Source organism: Canis lupus, chromosome X (genome assembly GCF_048164855.1).
Source record: "Canis lupus baileyi chromosome X, mCanLup2.hap1, whole genome shotgun sequence".
Lineage (NCBI taxonomy): Eukaryota > Metazoa > Chordata > Mammalia > Carnivora > Canidae > Canis > Canis lupus.
In genome coordinates, this window is record NC_132876.1 from 75707743 (window position 1) to 75727738 (window position 19996).

General features: G+C 41.3%; 1 protein-coding gene and 1 non-coding gene across 11 annotated transcripts in view; one reads left to right on the forward strand and one right to left on the reverse strand.

Moving 5' to 3' along the window:
- The window catches only part of ARHGEF9 (Cdc42 guanine nucleotide exchange factor 9), a 211944-nt gene that overhangs the window by 38566 nt on the left and 153382 nt on the right, over positions 1 to 19996 (forward strand). The gene's annotated exons all lie outside the window — the stretch shown is intronic.
- On the reverse strand, positions 3670 to 3808 carry LOC140628970 (U4 spliceosomal RNA). The gene has a single exon (XR_012026875.1). It is a non-coding gene; the product is annotated as a U4 spliceosomal RNA (small nuclear RNA).

Sequence of the window (19996 nt, forward strand, 5' to 3'; positions counted from 1 at the left end):
CATTCTGTGTTTACCTGACTTGAAATAGTGCTGTTTCTGGCCCATGTAGCAATGAATCAGGTGCATACAGTCTACATGCATGTTTCCCCTACACCCGTGTGGGTGGCTGCTCATGTGTGATGTACAAATCTGCCTGCATTGTGCTGTCAAGTTCCATGTCCTGTTGTTCAGTTTCTTTGGAAATGATTATGAAGGGAAGGGAACTGTGAAGGGAGCTCTTGAAATTGTCCTGATCTCAGAACCCAGAGAGGATTATTTAATGGCCTCAGAAGAGGTTTTGAGCCCCAGGGTGTGCTCTTGGCTCTGTGTGGGTAAAAGACTTAAAGACTTTTTTTTTTTTTTTTAATTCTGTTGGTACCATGGTATAAGCATGATCTGGGAAGTTTGGTGGTATTGATTCTTGTTATTTACTCTTTGGTTCTTTTGTTGGGAGTGGGGCTGGATTGAACTGAACTTGTTTCTTTGCAAAGAGAATCTTGTGATTCCCCCGTCCCACTACATACCCTTACCTCCAGAGATATTCTATAAAGTAAGCTTTTATTTTGGTTGGGCACTTTGTTTAGAGACATGTTGGACTAGAAAATATCTAGGCTGATCAGCTACATACTTGGGTTCTCTCTTTTGAGTAGTTATTTTACCTTGGGCATTTTTTTCCTTCTCAATGTGTTTGGGGTTCCCTATAACATTGGCACTTGGGGATGGTTGGACTAGGTGACCTCCAGGTTATTGCATTCAATGATTTTGGGAGCCCATAGGCACTTGAAATCAGAGGGAGATGAACTGGAAAGAACAAGTAAAAAAAGAAAATTAAATATTAATCAATGAGTGATGGGGAGGGGGAAGAATACCTGGTTGCTGGTATCTGGAGAAATTTAAATTGTACCTAAGAGATTTTTTTTTTATCTAGCTATGTGGGAAGAAAACTGGACTACAACAATGGAATGCTTTTTGCTTTTTTTTCCCCTTAAGGGGACAAGGGTTCTCTAAGGCTAGTCTTTGAGCCAGGTTTGTGGCAAAGTAGTGTCATGAAATGCCACAACCTTCGTCTCTGAGTGCCTGACAGACCCTTGGCAGAGAAACTTTGGAAATGTATGTGTGTAGGATATGTGGCAGTATGTTTGTGGGTGTGTATGCACACCCTTCCATATGTGTGGAGAGGAGAGGGTGCACACTCTTGAATGTGGGTAGGGGTTGGTTGTGCTAAGAATGAGGAAAAGCAGCAGGGCATGCATTGAGTGTTCCATAGTTCTGAATGGCCTCCTTGTGCTAGAGCCTATAAAGATTTGACTGGCACCAGAATGGATGGGTATTTTCCCTACAATACTTTGCCCCCACCGCACAACCCCTTAGGCTAAAGGGGTTGCTTGACTGAGCCTTTCCATCAGTAATTTAACTGACAAAATGGGTAAACATTTTTCAAATTAACTTATCTATAGGTAAATAAGGGGATGTTGCTAGCCAGATGGCAGGCCACCCAAGAGCAGCTAAAAGGGAGTTTGGGAAGTAGAGAACCAAAGTTGGCAGTGTGACTTTTTACTTGTGTGAATCCTAAAGGTTTGGCATTTCTCCTTCAGACTTGTGAGGATATGCAAAAAGAAAAGAGTGGGAGAAAATGAAAAATGCATCCCAGAGGAGTGGAAGGAACCTTCTACATTTTAACATTTTATTCTTCCCTCTCCTTTCTTCATTTATTCTCCCCTCTGATAACAGCCTCCTCTAGCCTGCTCAAAGTGGGCGGGTGGTGGGAGAAGGAGGAGTGGGAAGAGAAGAGGACTTTTCATCTCTGAGTGTCCCAACTTTTCCCAAGTTTCTAGCTTCCTTTCCTCCTCTCTGACCTCCTTGGATAATGGATAAGCTTTTGCTTTTAGGACAAAATTCCAGCTCAGAAATTTTCCCTCCCAGCTCTCCTCCTGGGGATTCAAGAACAGCCCTTTATCAGTATCCTAGCAACCTCCTACGTCACTCAGCTCCTGCCGAGCTCCAGAGCCCACCCTTTAAAGGCCCAGGCACGAAGGCCTCTGGAGAAAGGGCGCTGGAGCCTATAAAGACTTGGAGAGATGCTTTTGGGGAAGCGGACAAAGAAAAAGCAAGAGCCTCATTGCCTGCAAGTGCCTAGAAAACATATCCACAGAAGGCATACAGAGCCTAGCCTCATTCCAGCCATGGGGACTGTTTATTGGAAAATTCCTGGGTTCAAATTCCTTTCTCCTTTCCTCCAAACGGCTTCTTAAGATTGACTGAATCATTTCACAGTCCAGCTTTAGTGCAAAGAAGTCTGTAGACCCTGAAAAATATTTTTTTCACTCTGACTTTTGGCTGAGGCAGGGAGGAGGTGAAGGGATAGTATAGTGGGAATAAACTGAGCAGTGCTTTCCCCCCATTGGTGGGGGTAGGAAGCAGTTGCCTAGTTTGCCCCAATTTTGTTTGTGGCTTAGGGAACCCTGCCCAGGCAGACTGCAGTGTGGAATTTGGGGGATTTTGTTTCTATGTCAGTGGTCTCTGAGTAGTTTCCAAATGGGAAGGCTGGGCAAATTAGGAAGGCCATTTTGATTGTGGGCCTGGTGAACAGGTCTTGGGCCTTGGCTGATTGTCTCATTCACTTGTGTGGGTGATTAAGTTTTTAGGGAGTTGAGAGATCCCAGTGAACCTCTTCTGCCCTGTGGTGAGGCCCAGATTGAGAGTGCCTGGCTATGACTAGAGAGCACAGTCTCACAGTTGCAGGAATGGAGCCAAGCCATGTCTTCCTGGCCTTTGTCTGTTATTGTGGCCCCTGCTCCCTTAGGCTTGTGGAGTGTTTGCTCTGGAGAAGGACATAATTGAGAATTGAAACTATTCTCCCAAATTAACTATGTCCTCAGAAGATCTTACACAAAGCTTCTGGATCCAGCCCTAGCAGCTTTGCCCCAAGAAGTGGGATGGATGCAAGGAATCTTATACTCTCTAGCTCTTAGTTCTAGTTCTGCAACTTGTTCTAGGCAAACTGAGGCTCTGGCTTTCTAAGAATCATTGATCAAAGCTAGTTCTTCTGATATCTGCCCAGCGTGTCTCCTGTCATTAGGTGGGTCTAGCTCTCAAGAACATTTAGTTAAACATGCTTTGCCCTGGCACCAAAGCACAATATGGCTATTAAGGGAAAAGGGCCTAGAGGATAGAGAAGACTTGGGATACAGTCCAGTAATGATAGTACTAGTAATCCCTTGTCAGTGCATGGGTCTGTGGAGCTTACATAGCAAGTTCACATCTTTTCTAAATTTTGTGCATCACATCAGCCTTGTGAAGTGTATAGGGATGATTGTTATTTCCTGCTTTACAGATGAGGTAAATAAAGGTCAGAGACTTTGGTGGGATGGACTTAGATCTGCCTTTCAAATGGAGAGTGGGGAGAGTCAGAGTTGATCATTCCCAGCTAGTGTGAAGCTGAATGAAGTCAGGTGGAGAGGGAGGTGTGTGAGTCACTTCTGAAGTCATACTAGCTTCCTCAGCTTACTCACATTTTTAGTTCTTTTTCATACTTTTCATTCTTATAGCAATTTTGCACAGAATTCCATATTCAGTAAAATGTTTTTTTTAATCTTGAATATATATCAAAGAGTTCCCTTTAGTCTTATGAAAACTCAATATTTGGGATCTTTAAAGAGAAAGGCAGTGTGTATTGGTGAAGCCTAAAATACAGAATGTTTTGAAGGAATTGCAGTTTTCATACAATTGTCTTTCCTTTCAAAGTACTCTTATTTTTCTATATTTCTATTAGCAATAATCGCGCCTCGGATAAACCTCATTGGCTACGATACTGCCACTGCGCAAAGCTTATTTTTCTATATTTCTTTAAAAATATGCTGCCCAGAACTGATTATGCTACTCCAGGGGCTACTTGATCAGGATTAAGTACAAGTACAAAGGGACTTTGATCTGTCTGTGAAATATCTAATAATGTTGCCTTCTACTGGTTCTCAACCCTCCCTGAACATTCAGATCAGTTGGGGGGTTTTTAAATATCCATACCAGGTCCACACTCTGAGAAATTCTGATTTAATTGGTGTAGGATAGGTCCCTGGCAGCTTTTTCCCCCCCTAAATTAAAAATTTAAGGCTCCCCAGAGTCATGCAGTCAGCATTAAGAACCACTATATTACCTTTTTGGACTATAGGCTGAAACGCTTTGCTGTCTAGTCCAGGCTTCTATTCTGTTGTGGAATTGGTTTTTTTGAGCCATATTCATTAAATTTTATTTTGTTTGGTTAGTCAATTCTAACTTCTTATGGGCTTTAAATTTTTTTCTTTATACTGTGCAACAAATTAACAGTCCCTTCTAGTATTGCATCAGTTAAACTTTATTTCATTTGGTTGGCCTATTCATGTTTTTTTTTGGGGGGGAGGGTTAATTACTTTTTCTTTATGCCATGAAACAAATTAGCAGTTTCTTCTAGCATTGCATTGTTTGGAAACTGAATAAGTATAATCTGAATTATTGATCCAAAAAAATGTTCAATATGTTGGAGTTAATTTCACCAGAGTCCCGTCTTGGAGTTACAGTGTTAATTTTGTATATATCTGGTCAGCAAGTGCAGAATCCACTGGATTTTACCATCATTTATCCTACTGATGTGTTAATGAGGATAATGTGGCATGAGAGATTTGCTGTATGCTCTGTAGACATCAAGTGTATACTAGGTTAATAGTAATCATCTACCAAACCAATGACCTCATCAGAAAAAGGAGTATGAGTCCAGTTGGCATGTTAATCCTGGTAAATCCTATTGCAGGCTCCAGAATTCCCTATTTTTTTTCAGTACCCAGAAACTATATGTTTCTTTTCTTTTTTTTTTTTTAAACTGTGTTTCTTAACTGGGCCCAGGATTTGCTGAGGGCTAGTGCACACAACTGTAGATTCTGTGTACCATCAGTTTGTTTTCCCCTTTTTGGAAAAACAGGACATCATAGATGTAGCTTTAAAACAATATAATTGGTTTTCAAAAAGTTCAAGAAAATGTTTGTGCATGTTTCCCTTTGTTGGCGGAATTGTTTCTATTAACCAGTGGTTCTCAACCTTGGCTACACATTGGAATCACCTGAGAAGTTAACAATACTAACAATTCACAGAATCTCTTGGGGAGATCTGATGAGGCCTTGGCATCAATATTTTTTAAAAGCTCTGTGAGGTGACAGGAAAACATCCAGGGATGAGAATGACTGCTATGTTGAAAGGAAATGTCAGATCAGCCTGAATCTAGCTTATCACACATGTGAATAGGCAGACTTTGCAGATGGTGAGATTTTATTCTAGGATTGTGGGGGCCTTGACAAATTTGAGGGACTCGTACCCAGTCTGAAAAGGACTCAACCCCAAAGAGGTCTGGGGACCTTTTTGGGTTTAAAATTGTCAGCCATGAGATGGTTTGAACCATTCAGGAAAAAGTCCCTGTGCATTTGCTATAATAGTGGGGGAGATTCTGTTCATTTGCTGGGTGACCTTGGGTAAATTACTTCTCCCCTCTAAAATTTGGATTCCTCATCTGCAAATAAGGCTAGGAGGATTAGATAGCTTCACAGATTTCTTCTGGCTCTAATGACATATGCTTACTTTGTAATTAATAAAAATTATCAAAATGATTAAGAATATTTTTATTCAAAACCGGCAGGTAATCCAAAGATCCCTTTTAGCAGACTTGGAATATATAAGGTAATTTTGGGGGTAATAGACTTGCCTTCCTAATTGTATTTGGCTCTGTTCTTATGTTGAATCCACTCCTCATTATAATGACACGGAAACTGAGGCCTAGTGGGGAAGGGCCTTGATCAAGTTCTGGCAGCAAGGTTGGAACAGAGCTATAGCTATGCCTGGCATCCAGGGGTTCTAAGGCCATTTCCAGTGTTTTTATTTCCTACTGAAGGTCTGCCTTCCATACACTATGTCTCTGCTATAGATGCATAACTTGCCCTCTTCTCTGCTACCAACTCTTGACCTTGATGCTCAAAGACCAAATGGCCAATTTTTGTCAGGGGGAAACTAGCACAGAAGAATGATAAGGGCAAGAAAGAACTTACCTCAAACACATCCTTCCCTTAATATTTCCTTTTCCTCCAGGTTGGCCCTTTCCCCCTTTCTTCTAAGCTTCCTGAACTGCCTCTTATAGATAAAAGATTAAGTGTTTTACTCAAGATCACACAGTTCAGGAAGTGGTAGATCTTGACCTAGAACCCAGGACTCTTGATACCACATCCTGCACTTCTTCTAGCTTAGTCTGCATAGTGGACCCTGGTCATAATGCGGTCATGACTCAGAACTGAAAGGGTTCCACTAATATAGAGGGAAACTCAGGAGGAAGCTTAGAAGGTAAGTTCAAGAGTGGATTTAATGAGGAGTGGATTCAACAGAATAACCATGTTCTCAAATGAAATTTGAGCCAGAAACTTCTATATAGAACAGGAAAAAGCAGAACTAATATGGTTGAAATGGGCCTAGGGCCAGAGGTGGAAGACAGAGTCTTGAGGTAATCATCTTGCCAGTGCAGACCTTAGTTACTAGGGGAATTGGGATTAAGAGAGTAGGGATGGCCCTGCCCAGTGAGAGACAGACTGCTTGGAAGATAGGACAGCTTTGGTGGGGTGGAGAGGGTTCTTTCAGAATGCCTTGGAGATCTGCAACATGCCTCCCTTTCCCTTTTCTATTTCCTATTTTATAAGTGAGAAAACTAAGGCACTGAAGGGAAAAGGGACTTGTCCAAGGTTTCAGTGATGGGCATGGGTTCCTGACTCCTCAAATCAAGCCTTTATCCTCTGTAACCTGCTACCTCTGTTATAGGGTGCTGGCTCAGGGCTCTTTTGGCTGGATCAGAGACCTGAATAACCTCTCAAATCTGGCTGGAGAAAGCAAGCTGACAGAGAAACTGGGAAAACAGTAGTATTATATAACCTCCTGGAGGAGAGCAGGCCTGTCAGTAGCCCTTGGGGTACCAGGCAGTGAGATGAGGAACGAGGAATCATAGAATTTCCCGCAGACAACATTAGTTCTCCTGAGCAGGGGAGCCCTAGATGCAGCCCTGTTCTGTGCAACCATCCACCCTCAGGGCCCAGAAGAGGCCAGCACTGCATATCCATAGCCAGCTCTGGGACTAGTTCTGGCAGCTCTGGTCTCTGCCTGCCTGCCTTCATTAGAGGAGGGGGAGCCATGCACCTCCATGCCCAGCTGGCTGCAGGAAGGATGTGCTAAGAGCCCACCCTCCACCCCCTCAGAATGTGGTGTCTAAAAACAGCAGCTACTTTTAGCTGTACCTCCCACAGCCTCTCCTCCACCCACTCTCTTCCTTCCTCCTCCCTCTGTGAACCCTTCTGGTTGGCAGGAGGGCTGGGCAGTAGTGGGTGCTTTGGCATTGAGAAAGAGGCAGGCAGGGGGGAGCCAGGCATCCCTAGGAGAGGCTGTGGTAGACCTAGTATAAAGGGAGGGCTCAGAACAAAGGCAAAATTATGCTTAGGGCCCAAAGGGAGTAGAAGGACTTCTTAATTTCTTTTGGATCTTGCAACCAGCGAGGTGTTTGTCTTAAGAATCTAGGTTGAACTGCACAGGAGGGCTCAGGAAGATTTATTGCACAGAATGCACATAGACACTTTCTGTGCTTGGATTTAGAGAAAGGCAACTGGAGCTAGTGATGCTCACTTGATTCTTGACTCTCCCTCTTGAACATTGTCATACACTGATCATTGGGTTTTACAAATTATCTTGCTTGATCTCTGTGGCCCTGTGAAGTTGGAAAGGCAGGGATTATCATTTTACAGATGAGAAAAATGAGGCTCAAAGAGTTATCATGTAACTGATCTGGGTTCAAACTCTGGAAGTTCTAGTGCCATTTAAAGTCATTCCAGACAGCTGTATCTTCTAGAAAAGGAGTATTGCAGCTGTTCTGAATCTAATTCCCTCATTGTGGAAGCTGGAAAACTAGGCCCAGAAAGAGAAGGGACTTGCCCAAGGAAACACAGTATGTTTGTAGTAGTACTGGAACTAGAACGTTGCCTAGCAAGGATGTGAGTTTCTGGGCCTGTGACTTACAAGCTGCTCTTGACTTTCAGGGATGGTGAGGGAAACCTGTGTGGTGTGATGGGAAGCAAAGGGTGACTGAACTAGTAAACTGTCATATTTTAGCTCTGTGTCCTTGGACAAGGTACTTAGATTCTTTGAGTTAGTTTTTTTTTCTGTTAATTGGTGCTGAAAATCCCTGAGAACTCTCTGGGGCAGAAATCTGTGTGACTGCTATAATGGAGGGAACTGACACTCAGTAGGTCCTTTTTAAAGGTTTGTTAATGAAAGACATGCACATAAATTAAGAGGGGCTTACAAAGATGAACTTAGTTACTGGGTGACCTTGAACAAATACCATTGTATTTTTGCCTTATTTCTCCATCACAGCATGAAGGACTCTATTTTACTTCCCTCACTTAAAAGTATAAAAGTCCTATGACCTGGCACATGTCTTAGGTCCTTGGTGGATAGCTGGAATTTTTTTTATAGGAAGCTTTCTTTTATTTACCCTCAGCTCCATCTCCCCCACTAGGCCACACACATATTGCTATGAATAGCAGACTGGCTTTCTCTCTCCCTGTCTCCTGCAAAACTAAAAGAGGAGCTTGGAAGAAAGCCAGAATTAACTGTGTTTTTATTTAGTGCCTTCTCAAGTCCATCAAATCAGAACCATCTAGGCACTTGGCAATTAAAAGTCAATTCTTGGCCCTTAAGTCCTTGGCTAGGATTTGTGATGAGCAGGAGTGGGTTCTCATGATATGATTAAGATTTGTTTTAGAAATTGTAGGCTTCTCGCAAACGACCTACTTAGAACAAATAAACACTCTTCACATTGTCTGCATCATTTTGTTTGGAAGATTCTTGTTGCTCCAGGGGGCAGAGCAAGAAGGTAAGAGCTATTGTATAGTCCTGCCACATTGTCCTGTCTCCACAACCGTATAAAGTGAGCAAGGCCAGGATTATGTCCCATTTTATGGCTAAGGAAATTGAAACTCAGAGAATTGCTCATATTGACTCAGATCAGTGCTCCTCTTAAAAGCAGAGGTGTGCAAGGAAGAGCTTAGCATGTAGTTAACTGTTATCAATCCACCTATACCAAGTGGTCTTGGGCAAGGAGATTGTTCTAAAGATGCCTTTTGCACTTTGATTCTATCTAGGTCTTATTATAAAAGCTAGTCAGTAGCAGATAAAACCAGATAGATGCCACTAGATAATTCTGGCTAGGTTGGCATTGAACTAATTGGCAATTCAGATACATCTATTTGGCCTATGGTACGTCCACTCAAAAATTATATCATCCAGGGATGCATGAGAGGCCTTGCCAAATGCAGAAGTGTGGCCATAGATGCTATGGTCCTTCATGTTCAGTTTGGAGGTTTTCTTTCTGTGAGGTATATTTGGGAGGTATATGGAATACACGTGTGGAGTACACTTTCACACTGACATGCTTGGAGCATACACGTTTAGTTAACCATGGGATATACTCACACTTGGACATACTCCATACAGGCATGGTATACACACAAAGACAAACATGATGCGTTCTTATGTAAATTTGTATGTGTGGACATACATGCATGCATATAAAACACAACTACACACCCAAATACACATAGGGCATGCTGAGATGCACATTCAGATATGTTCTACTCCCAAGACATACACTCTATCCCTGAGATGCACTTTTAAGGACTTACTTGGACAAACCACCCTCTCCCTATGAGACACATTTGAACACACCTGTGGTACACATCCCTGTGGGACACACTCTGATCCAGAACATATGCTGACCCTTAGGACCAACTTACTGTCCCAGCTTTCCAACTGGGCACAAAGGGCACTGGCCTCATCTGATAGGCCTTTATCAGTTTGCTCTGGCTTTCCTTTCCTTTATCCCTGAAATCAGGCTTCAGAGGGCAGTGAGCTCAGGAATAAAATGAACAAGATGGCATGTGTTATAGCAGGCTCTTCAAGGCAAAAAAAAAAATTTATAACTAAGCCCTCAGATGTTGAGCTAATAAGCAGATGGAGAAGAACAGAGAAGATAAATTGTTACTGATCAATTAAGAAAACTTGAGCCTGCTCCTCTATCCCCCAATCTACTTACAAACCATCATGGAATAATATAATTATGAATAATGTCCTAGAAAACCTAAAGTAACTGAATATTAAACTTCATTTTTTCTTGGGAGTAAAGTAACAATTTACACCAGAGCAAGTATATCTAAGTTATGGGTGGGATGATGTGAGAGGAAGTGGTGGGATGCATAAGGGGAGTGCAGAGGCCCAACTTCTCCTGAGTCAGTGGTGGGTAGAGAGAACAACCACATTCTTTTTTTAAAACTTTTATTTGCATTTATTTTATGCAGAATTTACTATTTACTCTCAGACCATAAGTTTTTGTTTCTTCCATTTCTTCCGGGATATCTTTTTCTTCTGTGCAACCTCTTCTTCTGGTTTAAGAACAATCTTCTCTTTTTCAGTAAGGATCATCTCAATGTGTCATGGAAAGCTCATGTATGGGTTAATCTGACTGTGAGCCCTATAATTTCTATGCCACATCTTGAGGGGGGTTGTTTACCTAGGTATGCTCAATGACCAGAGAATCTGCATCTAAGCCCTTAAGTTCAGCATTACTCTCTGCATTTTTAAGCATGTGCAGTTAAAATTCAGTACTCTTTTTGGGCCACTGGCCCTGTGTCCAGCCTCTCTGTTTGACCTGGACCCACCTACCAACTCAATCACTGTAGTGAGTGGCATCCTTCAGATACTTGGTGACTTTTCAGATATGCATACCCTTGATGGCCTGGGCAGTTTCATGTGTGTTCTTGAAGTGAACACAAATATTTGAACCTCTTGCTTTGCATGATTTTGTAGGGTTTTCTGGGTCAAAAGAATAGTGAACCATTTTCAGAGATCACCTCAGGCCTCTTGAATAGCCACTTTCTTAATGACCACAGCCCTACCCCTAGGCCATAACAGCTTGAGCCATCTGGCCCCACTAATGAGGACCTGCTATTTTTAGAGGTTCTCAAGCTGGAAACCAGGTCAGGATGTCCTGGGGAGGCCTTTCTGGCCTTTAGTAACCAAAGGCTGGAACTGGAAAGAGAAAACCCTAGACTGGGTCTGGATTGAAGGGCATGAAGCAGTGAAACAGGTGGTTACAGTGTGCCAGGTCTGCTGTGGCAGACTTCAAAGCAGTATCCTCAGAGCTTCTTGGGCAGGATACTGTTGACTGTGACAGGCTTATGCTCATTTCTCAACTTTGGACTTAAGATCAAGAAACATGAATTCATTTACTATTCTGCAGCTTAGGGTCTACCTCAGTCAGGTTTCCCTCCTCTGTCTTGGTCTTATTTGATCTATGGGCAAAATAGCCAGTATATCCCTCAGATGCTTGCAAGACTCATATAGACTAAGAGTTGAGAAAATGCTTTGCAGATATACTTATTCTTCACCCACAAAGTTGTACCCCCATCCTTAATCTAGTGTCAATGCCCATGAACAACCAGGCCTGACTCCTATCACAGTAGCCATAGAAAGAAAAGTGAGTCATGGGAAGGAAACCTCATGGTATCGGGTTGGGCAAAGCTATGCTGGGATCACTCTTACCCTTACAGATGCCTTTCAATGCTGGGCCAAACTTTTCCCAGAAATCAGGTTTGCAACATTTAGGTGATCATATAGTTTTGGCTCCTCAGGAACCCTATAGGCAGTAAGGAAAAGTGGAGAACATCAGGAGCAAGTACTTCTTCCTAAACTAGGAAAAGCAAGGTCAGACCACCTATACCTGCCACCTGCCAGAGGAAGCAACTTGGAATGGCAGTTCTGACCCTGAGAGAGTATATTATTTCATTTTATGCTCAGGGTCATTTCACCTGCTTTGTTTAAGGGAGTGGGTCAGGAACTACAATATGTAGCTCAAGTTCAGGTTTTTCCTCCTATACATTGTCGGCAAAGTTCTAAGGCTCAGTTGTCTGGTCTGTAAAATGGGCTTACATGTAAATCTTAGGATTCTTGGGTGCAAGAATTCATTATGGCAAAGGATGTGGAACATGCCTTGTAAAATGTGTTGCTCCTGTTTGGATTGTTAAGAATCCATCCAGGTCATTATTACAGATAGTTTAGAGGTAATTCAGGAGCTTGTCTTTGCTTTATTTCTCACTCCTTCCCTCTACTCTTCTTTTTAATCAGTGTTGGCTCCACTTTAGGGTTGGGGATACTGAGGTCCAGAGAAGGGAGGGACCAGCCTGAGGATATAGGAATAGGCAGTGGTGGATTCAGGATTAGAAACCATGCTTTCAGATCTGTTCAGTGTTCCTTCTATAGTCCCAAGTTACTAGCCAGAATTACAGTGCCAAAGGATGCTGCTGGTGGCAGCTTAAGTTAATATGTATTAAAAACTTAGGTTTATCTCTGACACATAGCAAGAAAATGGGGTGCTACTTGGGGCCTACCCTTCCCAGCAGTGCCCTGCTTGCCCATGAGAGGCACACTGACTGACCTTTCATCCTTTCTACGGCAGCTCACATCCTACTCGTCTCTTGTATGTTGGAAGCGGTGAAGCATTGAAGATTCTAAGCTATATTGTAAGAGGGAATTGTTCTGCCCACTTAAGCTACTTCAGAAGGGTCCCTGAAAACACTTGATCCACCTTGGCTACCTCCACCTTCTCGTAGCTTCCTGGGTATAGAAGCTTTGTGTGGCTGACCTGCGTAAGGGTTTAGGTCAAAAGGTTATCTGAGAAAATGTTTGAGGGCCTTGATCTGTGGAGTATTTTACCAATTCTTGAGGGATAAGATAGAGGAAATCCAAGAACCAAAGCTGGGAGAGTCCCTTGAGAACATCTTGGCTGATTCTCACCTGGCCTTGATGTAGATTAAATCTCAGCTGAGCTGACTTTTTCTCACTTTGTGTGTTCTTCCTTGTACACCACAGACTCTTGAGGTGGGCCAGATTTCCTGGAGCCTTTCTAGCTTGTTTATTTTTGCCTTTCTGAGCCCTGGAGAGATACATTGAGACTTAGTGGTGAGAGGAAGGATATGGAATAATTTGTGGAGCTCATGCATTGGGTGTTAGACACTGGGGAAGATGGCCTTTTGTGTCCTTCTTCATCTGTCCTGCCACTACTTATTTTCTTATGGCCCCCTGATTGGCTTAGGGAGCTTAACTGAAAGTGTTGTTTTTCACTTGTGATGCTAAAACCTATTGGATGACTATGGTATTGTCTTTTCTGGGGGATTAGACAGTTTCTAGAGTGGGGAAACCAGAGAAAAAATGAGAGACACCTTCTGTTCTTCATTTTTGGGAGGAAGAGGTGGCTCTTCCTCCCAAAGTGGTCAGGGTCAGAATTGCCATTCCAAGTTGCTTCCTCTGGCAGATGGCAGGTATAGGTATAGGTCTGACCTTGCTTTTCCTAGTTTTTCCTAGCCAAAACTATATGATCACCTAAATGTTGCAAACTTGATTTCTGGGAAAAGTTTGGCCCAGCATTGAAAAGCATCTGTAAGGGTAAGAGTGATCCCAGCATAGCTTTGCCCAACCCATTTTTTTTATTATTTTATTTTTGAGTAAAAAATACATTCACATGATCAAAATCTAAAAGATATAAGTGGGTACACAGTGAAATACTTCCCTCCTGCCCCTTCCCTCCAACCATTGGCTTCCTCTGCATAGGCATCCAGGGAGTCCTTCCACAGAAATGTTCTATGGATATATAAGCATATCTGTATATATTCACTTTTCTCTTTTTATGGTAATATATACACTGTTATATGCCTTGCTATATCATGGAGGTTCTTTGATCCTGTGGGGCATGAGGATGTGCTGTGGAGAGCAGAGATTAAGAGCACTGGTTCTTTTTTTTTTTTTTTTTTAAAGATTTTACTTATTTACTCATGAGAGACACAGAGAGAGGCAGAGAGAGACACAGGCAGAGGGAGAAACTGGCTCCCTGCAGGGAACTTGATGTGGAACTTGATCCAGGACCCCAGGATCACGCCCTAAGCTAAAGGCAGACGCTCAACCACTGAGCCACCCAGGCAGCCCAAGAGCACTGGTTCCAAAGTCAAATTATTTGGGTTTTCATTCTGGCTCTCTGTGACCTTCAGCAATCACTTCATCTCTTCACACCTTGGTTTCTTCATTTTCAAAATGGGGATCAAATAAGTTAGTATATGTAAAAACTTAGATTTACCTCTGACACATAGAAGCACTCAGCCATTTTTTTGATTAGAAGAAAAACATTTTTTGTACTGTGAGTTGGAAGATCTAGGTTCTCTTCTGGCCTCTTCTCCTGGGATAGTTGAGTGAATTCCTTTGTCTAGGCTTGTTTTCTCTTTCTTTCTTTTTCTTTCTTTCTTTCTTTCTTTCTTTCTTTCTTTCTTTCTTTCTTTCTTTCTTTCTTCTTTCTTTCAGTAGTGAAACCACTTTATTAATAGCCACTTCTTTTGTTGTAGGATTCATATAAATGAACATGCATGTGCCATAGGTGATGGAAACCACAATCATGTGGGAAGAACAGGTAGAAAAGGCCTTTTTTCTTTTTTCTCTGCTGAATAGATGGAAATCCTAAAATTGTTTTGATAATATAAGATAGAATTACACACATAAGGGTCAAACTGAGGGTCAGCACAGCACAGATTAAAACAGCCTGTTCCATGGGCCATGTGTCCGAACATGATATCTTCAGGAGGGGAGCAGCATCACAGAGAGAATGATCAATGAAATTGGAGTCATAGAATTTCAGATTTAGCCCCAGAATAACTGGGAAGATTATGACCAACAATCCAGCCAACCAACAGCAAAAAATATGAATTCTGCAGACTCTGCTGCTCATGATGGTTATATAATGCAGGGGCTTGCAAATGGCCACATAGCAGTCATAGGACATGGCAACCAGCAGAAAAAATTCTGTCACAGCAAAGAAGTCAATAAAAAACACTTGGATGACACAAGCATTATAGGTGATGACCTTGTTACCTGTTGCTATGTTATACAAGTACCTGGGAATACAGGCAGTTGTGAATGAGATCTCTAGGAAGGAAACATTTTGTAAAAAATGGTACATGGGTGTTTTAAGGTGAAGATCCACAAAAGTGAGTATGATGATGGTCAGATTTCCAGTTACATTCAGTGTGTAGGTGAGAAATAGAATACAATCAGAACTTGTAGCTTAGGGTCATCTGTCAGTCCCAGGAGAATGAATGTTGTTATGGTGTAGTTTTTCTTTTTTTTTGTATATTTTTTTATTAGAGTTCAATTTGCCAACATATAGCATAATATCCAGTGCTCATCCCGTCAAGTGCCCCTCTCAGTGCCCATCACCCAGTCACCCCAACCCCTGCCCATCTCCCTTTCCACCACTCCTTGTTCGTTTCCCAGAGTTAGGAAGTCTCTCATGTTCTGTCACCCTCACTGATATTCCCCACTCATTTTTTCTCCTTTCTCCTTTATTCCCTTTCACTATTTTTTATATTCCCCAAATGAATGAGACCATATAATGTTTGTCCTTCTCTGATTGACTTACTTCACTCAGCATAATACCCTCCAGTTCCATCCACATTGAAGCAAATGGTGGGTATTTGTCGTTTCTAATGGCTGAGTAATATTCCATTATATATATATCCCACATCTTCTTTATCCATTCATCTTTCAATGGACACCGAGGCTCCTTCCACAGTTTGGCTATTGTGGACATTGCTTCTATAAACATTGGGATAGATGTTACTATATTATTTAGGTGTCCTGCCATTTCACTGCATCTTTATCTTTGAGGTAAATCCCCAGCAGTGCAATTGCTGGGTCATAGGGCAGTTCTATTTTTAACTCTTTGAGGAACCTCCACACAGTTTTCCAGAGTGGCTGTACCAGTTCACATTCCCACCAACAGTGCAAGAGGGTTCCCCTTTCTCTACATGCTCTCCAACATTTGTTGTTTTCTGTCTTGTTAATTTTCACCATTCTCACTAGTGTGAGGTTGTATCTAATTGTGGTTTTGATTTGTATTTCCCCGATGGCAAGTGATGCAGAGCATTTTCTCATGTGCTTGTTGGCCTGCTTTCTTATCTTTAAAATTAAGGTCTTATTCTTACTCTGCTTATCTTCCAGAGCTGCTAGGAGGATACAGTGAGCTTGAAATGATGTGAAAGCAACTTAGAAACTGTAATGTGCTAAGCACATGGAAATGGTGCTGCTTATTCTTTTCATAGAAACTACTTTTGATGTGGGATGCCTGAGTGGCCCAGTGGTTGAGCATCTGCCTTCAGCTCAGGGTATGATCCTGGAATCCTGGGATCGAGTCCCACATTGGGCTCTTTGCGTGGAGCATGCTCTCCCTCTGCCTGTGTCTCTGTCATGCTCTGTCTCTCTGTCTGTCATGAATAAATAAATACAATCTTAAAAAAAGAAACTACTTTGGATGACTTGAACTCAATGGCCTGAGCTGGATGGAGAAGGCATTGCCCTTTCTTCTGGAAGTAGAACACAAAGGCCATCCCTGAGCTGGAGCTCTATTCTGGGTGGAGGTGGTTCATGGTAAAAATTCAAGAGTCAAGTTTTGTCTTTGACCTTTTTATCTCAATGCATACCTCTATCTGACTTCCTTGTTTCCATGTTTTGTTTTATTTTGTTTTGTTTGCCTCCCTTCTATTCCCTTTACCTCCCCTCTGTCTCTTGTCAAAACTTGCTTTATTTTATTTTATTTAAAAAATTTTAATTTATATTCTATTTAGTTAACATACAGTGTAATATTGGTTTCAGGAGTAGAATTTAGTGATTCATCACTTACATATAATATCCAATGCTTATCATAACAGGTGCCCTCCTTAATACCCATCACCCATTTAGCCTATCCCCCAAACACGTCCCTATCAACCCTCAATTTGTTCTCTATCATTAAGAGTCTCTTGTGGTTTGCTTCCCCCCCCTCTCTTTTTTCCCCTTCCCATATGTTCATCTGTTTTATTTCTTGAATTCCACATGTGAGTGAAATCATATGGTATTTGTCTTTCTCTCACTGACTTATTTCACTTAGCATAATACACTCTAGCTCCATCTATTTCATTGTAAATGGCAAGATTTTATTTCTTTTGATGGCTGAGTAATATTCCTGTGTGTGTGTGTGTGTGTGTGTGTGTGTGTACCACATCTTCTTTATTCACTCATCAGTTGATGGATATTTGGGCTCTCTCCATAGTTTGGTTATTGTGGATATTGCTGCTATAAACATCAGGGTGCATTTACCCCTTCAAATGCGGATATTTGTATCCTTTTGGTAAATACCTAATAGCGCAATTGCTTGGTCATAGGGTCTAAAAATCTAAAATCTTTTAGATTTTTAAAATCTTTTCCAGAGTGGCTGCACCAGTTTGCAATGCCACCAATACTGTAAATGGTTTCCCTTTTCTCTGCGTCCTCCCCAACATCTGTTGTTTCCTGGATGGTTAATTTTAGTCATTCTGACCGGTATGAGGTGGTATTTCATTGTGGTTTTGATTTGTATTTCCTTGATGATGAGTGATTTTGAGCATCTTTTCATGTGTCTGTTAGCCCTCTCGTTGTCTTCTTTGGAAAAATGTCTATTCATGTCTTCTGCCCATTTTTATATGTTTTTTTGGGTGTTGAGTTTATGAAGTTCTTCATAGATTTTGGATACTCACCCTTTATCATATATGTCATTTGCAAATATTTTCTTCAATTCCATAGGCTGCCTTTTAGTTTTGTTGATTGTCTCTTTCACTGTGCAGAAGATTTTTATCTTGATAAAGTTCGGAGTTCATTTTTGCTTTTGTTACCCTTGCCTCTGGAGATGTATATAGTAACAAGTTGCTATGGCCAGTGCCAAAGAGGTTGCTGTCTATGCTCTCCTCTAGATTGTGATAGTTTCCTTTCTCACATTTAGATCTTTCATTCATTTTGAAATAAATTTTGTGTATAGTGTAAGAAAGTAGTACAGTTTCATTCTTCTGCATGTTGCTGTCCAGTTTTTGCCAACACCATTTGCTGAAGAGAGAGTCTTTTTTTCCATTGAATATTCTCTCCTGCCCTGTTGAAGATTAGTTGACCATACACTTGTGGGTCCATTTCTGTGTTTTTTATTCTGTTCAATCGATCTGTCTGTTTTTGTGCCATACCATACTATCTTGATGATTACAGCTTTGTAATATGGTTTGAAGACCAAAATCACGTTGCCTCCAACTTTTCTTTTCTTTTTCTGTATTGCTTTGGCTATTTGAGGGTCTTAAGTGGTTCCATACAAATCTTAGGATTGTTTGTTCTAGCTCCATGAAAAATTCTGATAATATTTCGATAGGGATTGCATTAAATGTGTAGATTGCTTTGGGTAGTATAGACATTTTAACAATGTTTTCTTTTCCAATCCATGAGCATAGACTCTCTTTCCATTTCTTTGTGACCTTTTTTAATTTCTTTCATCAATGTTTTATAGTTTTCAGAGTACAGGTCTTTTATATCTTTGGTTAGGTTTATTCCTTTGTATATTTTTGTTTTTGGTGCAATTGCAAATGGGATTGATACCTTGATTTCTTTTTCTGGTGCTTCATTATTGGTATATAGAAATGCAAGAGATTCTCTATGTTGGTTTTATATTCAGTAATTTTGCTGAATTCATGTATTAGATCTAGCAATGTTTTGGTGGAGCCTTTCAGATTTTCTACATAAGAGTGTCATGTCATTTGTGAATAGTAAAAGTTAGACTTCGTTCTTGCCAATTTGGATACTTTTTATTTCTTTTTGTTGTCTGTTTGCTGAAGCCATGACTTCCAGCAGTATGTTAAATAATTATGGTGAGAGTGGGCATCCCTGTCTTGTTCCTGACAGTAGAGGAAAAGCTCTTAGTTTTTCCCCATTGAGAATGACATTAACTGTGGGTCTTTCATATACTGCCTTTATGGTGTTGAGGTATGTTCTGTCAATACCTACTTTGTTGAAGGTTTTTTTAAAAATATTTTTTAAAGCTTTTATTTATTTATTCATGACAGACAGAGAGAGAGGTAGAGACACAGGCAGAGAAAGAAGCAGGCTCCATGCAGGGAGCCTGATGTGGGACTCGATCCCAGGGCTCCAGGATAACACCCCAGGCCGAAGGCGGCGCCAAACCACTGGGCCACCTGGGCTGCCCTGTTGAAGGTTTTTTAAATCAAGAATGGATCCTGTGTTTCGCCAAATGCATTTTCTGCATCTGTTGAGAGGATCATATGGTTCTTATCCTTTCTTTTATTAGTGTGAAACCTGCTTTTAGAAGCAAGGCAACAGCATCTTTCAAAGATGACCCCAACTTTCATTTGAGGTAACCTAATCCAAGTAGCTCAGAGAGAATCTAGATCTGCCCAAGTTCATACCACAAATCAGTAACCAAACCAGCCCTGGAGTCCATTCTTCTCATACCATTGTTTTTTCACTAGCATTTGCATTTTATTTTTTTTAATTAAAAAAAATTAAATATTTTATTTATTTATTCATGAGAGAGACAGAGAGAGAGAGAGAGGCAGAGACACAGGCAGAAGGAGAAGCAGGCTCCATGCAGGGAGCTTGATGTAGGACTCGATCCTGGGACTCCAGGATCACGGCCTGAGCCGAAGGCAGACACTTAACCACTGAGCCACCCAGGCATCCTGCATTTGCATTTTAGTATGAATTTAAATTTGAAATTCCTTAGGAAAGATATTTGGTGGTGAGAGAAATTCTGCAAGTGTCTGTGTTTAGCCTTCAAAGTGAGGTGTTCTTACCCCTTAATTAACAGGGTCAGACTTTTTTGGAGCCCTGGGAGGTAGGAGAGGCAGTAATTGTTAGAGTACTGAAGGGGTGATATCTATAGAGCAGAGGGAGGAAAGAGGACAAGAAAATGTCTAAAACATTGATCTTCAAAGTGAAGCTAAGGGGAAAACATGAGAAGTTCTTTATATATTAAATTGCTAATCATTACTTAATCTCTATTTTTGTGTAAATTTTATTTAAAAAATAG